Below are 9,379 nucleotides of genomic sequence, written 5' to 3' on the forward strand. Positions count from 1 at the left end.
GCTCCAAGGAGATTATGTTGAAAAATAAAAAAAAATTTACCCAAAAAAAATTGTTTTTATACTTCATTCTAAGGACTTATTGAACTACCCTCGTAGTAAAATACATTTTGGCTTTTATTTGTGTAATAACCTATGAGAACCATTTGTTCAAATCACATTCACAAAAAATGCATCCCGATCTGTTCATAATTGTCACATAATACCAGTCATATTCAGACGACTTTTACGATAAGGGTAGTTTTCTGGGGACACTAAAACTGGATTCTTAACAGCATTGAATCGATAAAAAATCATGTGACCGATCTAACTGGATAAGGTCGCACTTGTATGGGTTTCACTAAGGTAGGTGCCCAAAAATGTACATATTCTACCACCAATTTAATACAGACTAATTTCATGACAAGGGTATTTTTTGGAGGGATGCTAAATTGCTAAAATTTCCTACCTTAGAGCATTTGGTCTGTTGAAAAAACATGTGACTCATCTACCTGGATAAGTTCGAAATTTAAGGCGTTTCGATAGTTGCAGAGCCGAAAACATTCTCAAAGGTCTTCTCATCAAATTTAGCTATATTTCACGTTAGGGTGTTGGGTTCGCGGAGTAGTTGGAACATAAATTCTAACTCCCTAGAAAAATCAAGAAACCGAACTAATTTAATCAAATCGAATTTTTAAAAGTTCGAATCTTGAATATAAATTAGCAGAAACACCACGACCCTGTATTTTAAGGAGATAATAATTCGGCTACTTGGTATTATGTGACAATTATATACAGAACGGGATGCAATCTTTTTTAAACGTTATTTGTGAAAATGGTTCTCTCAAGTTATTACACAGATAAAAAAATCCGCAATTTATTTTACATTATACATGAAGATTCCCAACACCTCTAGACACACTAGTGATTTTTAGGGTTTTAAAATTATTACAACTTATCTTAAAAAATACTTTTAATAAGTATTTGAAAAAATTATTTTTCAAAAAATCTGTCAAAAAAATTGTTTTAATCGTTATGAAAATGTATATTGTTCTTGATATGAATATTGATTCTTCTTGTTAAGAATTGTTGCGTTGAAACTTGTTTAAAGGCATTAAAAGGTGCATCGAAAAAGGTAAATTCTAGTTTTTGAATATACACACATAGACTGTAACATAATGTTGATAAAAGATTTTGCAATTTTAGCTTATACATTACGGGGATCATTTCTGTAACAATTAGGGATGAGAAATAATTATTCTTGAAAGCGCCATGTTACTATTTTATAAGTAAGTTCCATCTATGTAGATATTGACTTTTTTTCAATACGTATTTTGATTACAGGGTGTTCCTTTTTTGTATAAGGGTTAATTTTACAAAAGCGATTGATATGATAGTAGAAAATTAAAAAAGAGCACAAAAAACCAATCAGTTAATGTATACCATTTTTGGCATCAGTCTGCAGATTCGTATTTGGATACGAATACCGGGGTTGTTTTTGTAACGATTAGGAGTAAAAAATATTTTTGTTTCTTAGTTATGCTTGAAAAATACCGTGTTAATATTTTATAAGTATTTTCCACTTAGATAGTTTCTTTTTTTTATACGTTTTTGCAGCACAAGGGTGTGCTTTTCAAAATAAGGGTTATTTTTGCAAAAATTTTTCATATCACAATGGAAAACAAAAAGCAAGCCTAGTTATTTTATAATACTTTTTTCATCACAGGGGGTAATTTTTACATTCTCATTCATGAGAGTGTAATGTAATCGTCCAAATTTTCGATCTCTGGATTTTAACGGATCTTTACGTTTCGACACATACTTTGAGAACCGTCCTTGATGTCAAATTTAAAACAACACACAGCAGGGTCCTATTAGGACAAGGGAAAATTAAATGTGAACATTATTTTGCATTATCTGAATAAGCAGTACCAGACCTAGGTACACACAAAAAAGTTGTAATAGACATTTGATACAATAGTTTTGAACATACCATGTAGAAAATTTCGCATTGTGGTCTGTGCACAAGTGTGGAGGGTAATGCAAGGACCGAGCGCGGAGCACGAGATAAATATTTTATCGAGCGCGAAGCGCGAGAACCAACAGTCGCGCGCCGTAGTCGCACTCAAAATAGCGAGCTACGCGCGCTACGAGAATGTGCCCACGGAGTGGGCGGATTTTTTAAAATAAGGTTTGATTATACAAAAGCGATTCATAGCACATTGTAAAGCAAAAAATAGCAAAAAAATGGTAAAAAAATCTAACCTGGTGATTTTTTCAAATTAAATGATTTTTGTAATAGCTAAAAAATAGCAAAAAAATGTGCATTATATGACATTCTTTTCCTTAGTGGCGCCGCTCAGTTGTCTGCCCTTAATTCATGCATACTGCCATGTGAATCGCATTTTTCTGGCTTGTTTCATTATTTTTCTTGGAACATTATTCAAACCTTATTCGCTTTTGCATTACTTTCCTGTGAAGAAATTTCGTTTAAATGTCAGGGAAATATCAGGGAAATTCGAAAATTGAATCCGGTGGCCACCCTGAATTATTTGTTACCAAAAAATGTAAAAAACAATCGTATTTTCTGATTGAATTGTAGTTGGTCATTTTTTGGAGTAATACATTTTTGTTAAACATTATTTAATTATTTAAACAATAAATTATTATTTATTTTTAAAATGTCCAAAAACGAAGTGAGAGATGTTCAATTTTTTCAAAAATTGGTATCCTATGCTACTTTTTTTTTAAATTATTACAAAATTTTGACAGATTTCTCCTAATTTTGCACAAATATCTATTTTTTTGAACAATTTTTATCTGCCAAGCAGTTTTTTTTCATAAGTTGAAAACATTGAAATAAAATAGAATACCAACAACTATATTACTGAATATATAGTGTATAGTAAAACAATATTGACTCTTTCTCAATTGTTTCAACAAATATAATTTTTTGAAAGAATTCTTTCACGAAAAATATTTTTAAAAACGTATTTTCTGAGTTAAACAAAATACATTCCTACAATTATGAATTTTGTTATTTAATATTTTGACCACGTACTCTAAAAGACTAAATACATGTACGCTTAGAGCCCTTTTTTCAAAAAATGTTCTTATTGTTTTTTTTAATTAACCCTTAAAGGTATCCCTTCTCTGTGATAACATAAAGTATGAGGGGGGTCGCTGAAGACCCCAGCAGAAATTTCTATATTGCAATAAGGATTTTTAATGTTTTTGCACGAAAATTTTATTGGGTGTACTTTTTTATATCCTGTATACGATACAACTAGTTAATACATATATTTTTAATTGTAACATATGAAAAAAAATTTAAAAACTAACAAAAATGGATTTTTTTTTACAAAAAATCGATATTTCATTTAATTTTCGATATTAAGAGCTAAAAACTGAACTGAACTTACTTAAGTTATAGTACTTCGAAACAAATGAAAACATGCATTTTAGGAAAAAATGAAACAACAGTTTTTTTAACATTTATATTTATGTTGTAAAAAATAAAAGCAAATATGGTTCAAAATATTGTTTAAATGTTCAGAAAACTATATTACAACAGTCGCTGCAGAATAAGATACATTGTTTATCAAAAATAGGCTGCATACACGACGCACAGCGATCAGTAGACTTTCGGTCAAATTAAACTCTTTTGTATGCTTTTACAGCTGGTAAATTTGATTGCAAAATGCACTTAATACCAACTTTGATATTTCTCGGTAGCCAAGAATAGGTAAATTATTCTTGTACGTGCGGTAACACTTTTGGAACACAAAGGTATCCGTGGGGTCTCTGGCGGCACCAGTCCACTTTAGAGCACCACAGAATCACGACTGACGCAGTAGGCTTCACGTAAATGTACCTCAAGGGAATTGGTACTCATGCTTTGTCGACAGATAACGTTATAAGTTCGATTTTAATATTTTTAAGCTGCGAAAGTCACGATTTAAAAAAAGCTGGCCATAAAAGACCCCAGGGATACCTTTATGGGTTAATTGAGAACATTATGCATTTTATGCACTTGAGAACGAGGCAAACGCCACCGAGAATTCGCCCATAAGGGAAAGTCCATATATTACGTAACGTTTTTCTCAACCATTGTACACCCCCCCCCTGAAACGATATTTTTAATGTAAATTTAACTTTAACCTAATTACCCGAAAATAGGGGTTCCCTGTTAACAGAGTGGCACAGCAGGAGATCTAGCGTGTAATTTGCTGACGATAATAGAAGCCAAGGAGTATACTGACTGCCTTTAGGATAACATTCACTGTTTAAAATATTGAACGATTTTCCATTTGTTTATTTTTTTTTGTAAATTATATCAGGAAATTGATTTAGCTAATTGAAATTTATTTGAGCCATGTTTTGTGCAATTTCAAAAATGATAACAGGCCTTCATCGCGTAATAATCTGTAAATATAAACGATGTGATCGAAATGTTTTGGCAACAAAAGATACTTTCTTTTCTCTTTTCAAATTCTTTTGCACAAAATGCTGAAGGAAGATGCTGCGTCAAGAATTGGAAATTGTTTAATTGAAAAAATATATAAGTCCAAGTTATTCTATTTCCAAGCTTGATATTCAAAGGATATGCAATTCGCAGCCTTTTTTGTAGAAATTCCTCTTTTAGGATTTATGATTTAAAGTTCTGCAATCATAGACATTCATAAATTGTCCATCTTTTTTCTTCAATCCTAATTTGTTTCAAATAAAACTGTTTGCTTCACAATAAATGTGCTGTTTCTTAGGATTTTAAAAATAATTTGAATAGTTTAAAATATTATTCACAGAAGCGAAGAAGCCTATTTTTCCGAAGTGGGTGCACAGGCATAGAATTACAATATTAAATGGCTAGCCACTACTTTCTCCCACCTTTCTAAGAGCATACGGATACCACGTCGAAAAAGCAACTCATCTTTTTAAGCTATCCACAAATGGACCCATTTTTCGGCATATTCATCAGATGTCATTCACAAAATACGTGATACGTTTAGGAGGGGGAGGAGGGGGGGGCTGCTGAAGTATCACACTCCATGAATCGTTGCTTTAACAGAGCATAAGTCATGAATCGGAATATGTGGTAATCAGACAACGCAATGTCTGGAGAATACGGCGGGTAGGTTAGGGATTCCTATTTCAGCATTTCCAAGTATGCCTTGACAGGTTTTGGTACGTGGGGCCGAGCGCTACCTTGCAGAAAAATAATTTCATCGCGTTGGTGTTGATGTTGATGTTTGGTCGGATTTAACCCATAATTTCCTACGCGGTTATACACTGGTTACCATAGGGAATCCTTTTCTAAGCGATAATGACACTACCATGCAGAAGCCCTTTTCGATTTTGCCGTTTCAGTAGCTGTTCACAAGTTCAAAATCTGCTGTCCACGTCTTGGCTTCAGTCCGAACCAAACCCGATTTCCTTGCTTTTGGACCATTCCTAGAGCATTTAAGCCTCTAGAAATTGTTAAATTATCAACTCCCAATGATTCTGCAAGCTCATACTGCGTTTGGTGGGTCTTCACCAAGTAACGTTTCCAATTCCTCATCCTCAATCTTTTTCGGATGGCGTTGACGTTCTTTTCCCTCTGTATCGAAATCACCGCTTTTAAATTTTCAAAACCAGTACCCACACATTTTAATCGAAGGATTATAATCCTTGTAAGTTTCCAAATGTAATCGATGCCTTCAACATCACTTTTCTTTGAATTTAAAAAGAAAAGGATAACTAGTTACCATTACCGTCACATCACGAGAAAGTAACTAGATACCGTTACCATTACAATTTTAAAATATAACTTTTTATTACTTTCTCAAAGAATGTAACTATCGTTACATTTTTCGTTACTTTTATATTTAAGAAATATTAAAAATATATAGTAACTAAAATAATAATCCAAGTTATTTCTATCTGTACTCTTTGTTTAAATTTCAACATTACTAATTATTCAAAAGTTTCGTCGTTGAATCTTCCTCTCACTTGAATAACGTATTTCACTCGTGTTCGAACCGGCGTCGTAACCACGTGTACTGTGTACATGAAAACGATGAAAACAAAACATACCATTTATCTAACCTATCTTATCGTCTGCTGATTCTGTTCACCGTCAATCAGCATTTCAAGCGCTTGTCAGTGATTGGTCGCCAAAAGTGCCGTCACCATTCGAACAAGTTGAAATGAAAAAATCATTGCAGAAACAATAAACTGCATTGATTGCTGTAATAAAAAAGATTCTGTAGTATATTTCAAAAGTAACGATTTTAATCATTACAGTTACTGAAAAAACTGTAAATTGTTACCAATTTGTTACCCATTCACAAAAGTAACTTCGTTACTATCATCGTTACAAAAAAGTAACTAGTTACTTCTAACTAGCTACTTCCTATCACTGGCTAAAATGCACCCAATTAAAAGTAAAGTCACATGATGTGGCTTTGATAAGATTCACAAAGATTTCGGATAGATTTAAAAGATTTTGCAAAGACTTCAAATATTTCGTAAAGATTTTAAATATATTTTAAAGTTTGCACAAAGATTTTAATAAATTCGTAGAAAATTAAAATATTTTGCAAAGGTCTTGTCTGAGTTAATAGACAAACGACATTCGCTGCACCATCGCACTATTTCGCTGAGCGTAGTGACTGAGCGCTGGACGCTGACTGCATGAGTTCCACTAAAGGGTCTCATACGTCTCTGTAACCAGAATCGCATAATCAGCTACATAGCTTTGTGCATAAAAACTCGTGTCGTGTAAAGCACGAATCAGATAATGCCTAGAAACGCTAAAATTGCTATTTAACTTTGCTGCATTGTATTATTAATGTGGCAGATGAACGCCAAGAGAGTGACTACGGTAGAACTGCATTTTGAGAGGCAAATTGATTTCTATGATGAGGTGTTTCCTTTAGTACTTTCTTTTCAAGGAAAGGCACACTAATTTTTATAGTGTTTTCAGGATAAACTAAGGCAAGCTGATTGGTCTAGAGGATGTTGTCTGATAGTAAGTATCCGTACTTGGCTTTGGTATGAAGATTGCTTTAACCTTCCTTCATGCTGACGGGGTGTATTCCATCCTTCTTGAATTAACACAGAGAATATTTTATTATCCCCAGCAGCCTTGAATCTTTTAAATTATTTATCTACTCATTTAATTTTTAAATGAGTAACAATAAGACCAGCTACTTTCCAATCATCCATTCTGTCTCTAAAAGTCCGTCTTCCTGAGGGGTATCAGTTGTAGGCTGTCCCTTCATTCGTGTAACGCAACTCGGAGTGCGTGAAGTGGGCTCAAGGATTTTATCAGTTGTCTCAGCCATTTCATCAAGGTTTTCTTAAGACTAGCAATGTTAGTTATATTCTCGATTTCCCGAAAATACCCTCCATAAGTCCCTTACGGCACTTTGTATCTCATTATTATATCTTGTCAGGGTTGCCCTCCACAAATCCAAATTCAATTCAAGTCCTCCAGTACAGAATTTGACTAGGGTGTATCCCTATCTGTTTTCTTAATGACAACAGGACAATTGTCCTCAATAATCCTTGTTCATACCTTTTTGTAGGATGTTGAGAACAAAGACAATTTATTAGATACACTAAATTCTGCTTCGTATAGCACCCAGAAAACTATTGAGATCCTCTTTTTAAGTATGTCAGTCGGTAGCTTTAGGGATCCTATACCTCTGAGGATACATTCCATCCCTTCAATACTTCGAAATTACTTATCAAAAATAGCAAAAATAAATCATCTTCATCTTTTCCCTGACATAGCATGGTCCTAGTGACCACTTAGATTCATTAAACGATTTTATATTTACTCGAGGCGTGGTCCGAGTGACCACTTAGCCTAATTAACGATTTCGACAGCCTAATTAACGATTGTTAACGTGCTCGAATGAGTAACGTGATGGGAGGAAAAACCCTCAACGATCTGGTCGGAAACTTTAAATTAAGGTAAATCACTGACTCGACTATTAACGATTTAATTCGACTTGAATTATGATCTTGACTGAGGTCAGCAACTAACAAATTTCAATAGCGTTTCTACTACTTCGATACACGACGTTGAAAAGCGCAAGGTTAATCAATTAAATATAACAGAGAAAGTAATAGAAAATACCTGGCAACTGCATTCGACGTCGGGTGCTTACTCCCATGGTAATTTTGTTGGTATTTTGTTCCTTTTTGAAATTTTTATTTCCTTCGCCCTTTGTTCTCCACAATCCACTGGCTAGGAGTTTTAAGTAACGAATGAATTTCAGAATGGCGTCTCCACCAATCGTCTATTGTGAGAGTCGAAAGGCCACTCGTATTAGAAGACTAAAAATAAAGATTGGTAGAGTGAGAAGAGACACCAGGAAGCTGGACAGTTGCCAGTTTGCTCTGACGCAGCTTGATATCGCTCCGACGAGATCTGAATTTCGCGACTTGGCACTGACTGTGCATTCACTGACTGAATTTCGTGATTGGACACACTGTGCATCCACTGCACATGTGCTAGGAAATCTCCTCTTCTTGGTCCATGGCGTAGAATCCCGTATACTCTAGCCACCCTCAAAAATCTGACAGCTCTATTTTTGTGTGTGGTTTGTGCACACCCGTGTATCCATCCCGATGCCTATATGAAACAAGGCCGCACAGGAAAAATTATAAAACAAACATGATCTGTTTGGTTTGTAATCCCAAGTTTTTAAAAAAATTTTAAATTTTCTTTCTTAATTTTCTTTTTAGCAGCAATTAACATTAAAACAACCAAATAGAAAATAAATTCTATCAAACAACAGTATTAAATACTCGCAGCAGAACTCTTATATTCTCGGCCAATATTGTCAACAAGAAAAAAAAATTATATATGTATCCTAGTAGGTGTCATTTTTAGATAGCAGTTGCTCCCAGTGGGATCCTGCGGTAGTCGTATAACCCTTTTTTAAATTACAAATATATATAAATTTACGAAAATCCCAATTTTTATCTTTCATCAAGAGAAAAATTTTATAACTGGTTCTGTTCGCAAAAGCTACTTTATGTTGAAGAAACAAAATAAAATGTAATTCAGGCTGTTTACCTCTGGAATAGGATTACATGTGAACATGCAAAAATGCATCAACTCTATTGAATAATTTCGAGTAATATATACTTGAAATTTTTGTTTTGAATTCACTCTTATTTCGAAAGTTTTTGTGTACTGAATTTTCATCCCTAAAAGCACGATTGGTGTATGCTACTATTTTTCCATGCATAACTGATGATCGTACATCTCCTAGCGGCTCTTCTCAGCTGAAACCACAGCTACGGGGTTAATTCTTGGAACGCACGAATCTAAACTGCTGCAATTGAAAATTTGATTAAATTTAAGAACAAAAAAAATTAGAGGTGGATACTTATCTAGTTTTCC

The 9,379-nt window shown here is 33.8% G+C and overlaps 1 long non-coding RNA gene across 1 annotated transcript in view; it reads right to left on the minus strand.

The window, feature by feature from the left end:
• The window catches only part of LOC117179152, a 127,598-nt gene extending 119,408 nt beyond the window's left edge, over positions 1 to 8,190 (minus strand). The window contains exon 1 of the long non-coding RNA XR_004467871.1: positions 8,105 to 8,190. This is a non-coding gene — a long non-coding RNA (uncharacterized LOC117179152). The remainder of the gene's footprint in view (positions 1 to 8,104) is intronic.
• Positions 8,191 to 9,379: the final 1,189 nt, after the last annotated feature.

This window comes from Belonocnema kinseyi, chromosome 8 (genome assembly GCF_010883055.1).
Source record: "Belonocnema kinseyi isolate 2016_QV_RU_SX_M_011 chromosome 8, B_treatae_v1, whole genome shotgun sequence".
In the NCBI taxonomy this organism is placed as follows: domain Eukaryota; kingdom Metazoa; phylum Arthropoda; class Insecta; order Hymenoptera; family Cynipidae; genus Belonocnema; species Belonocnema kinseyi.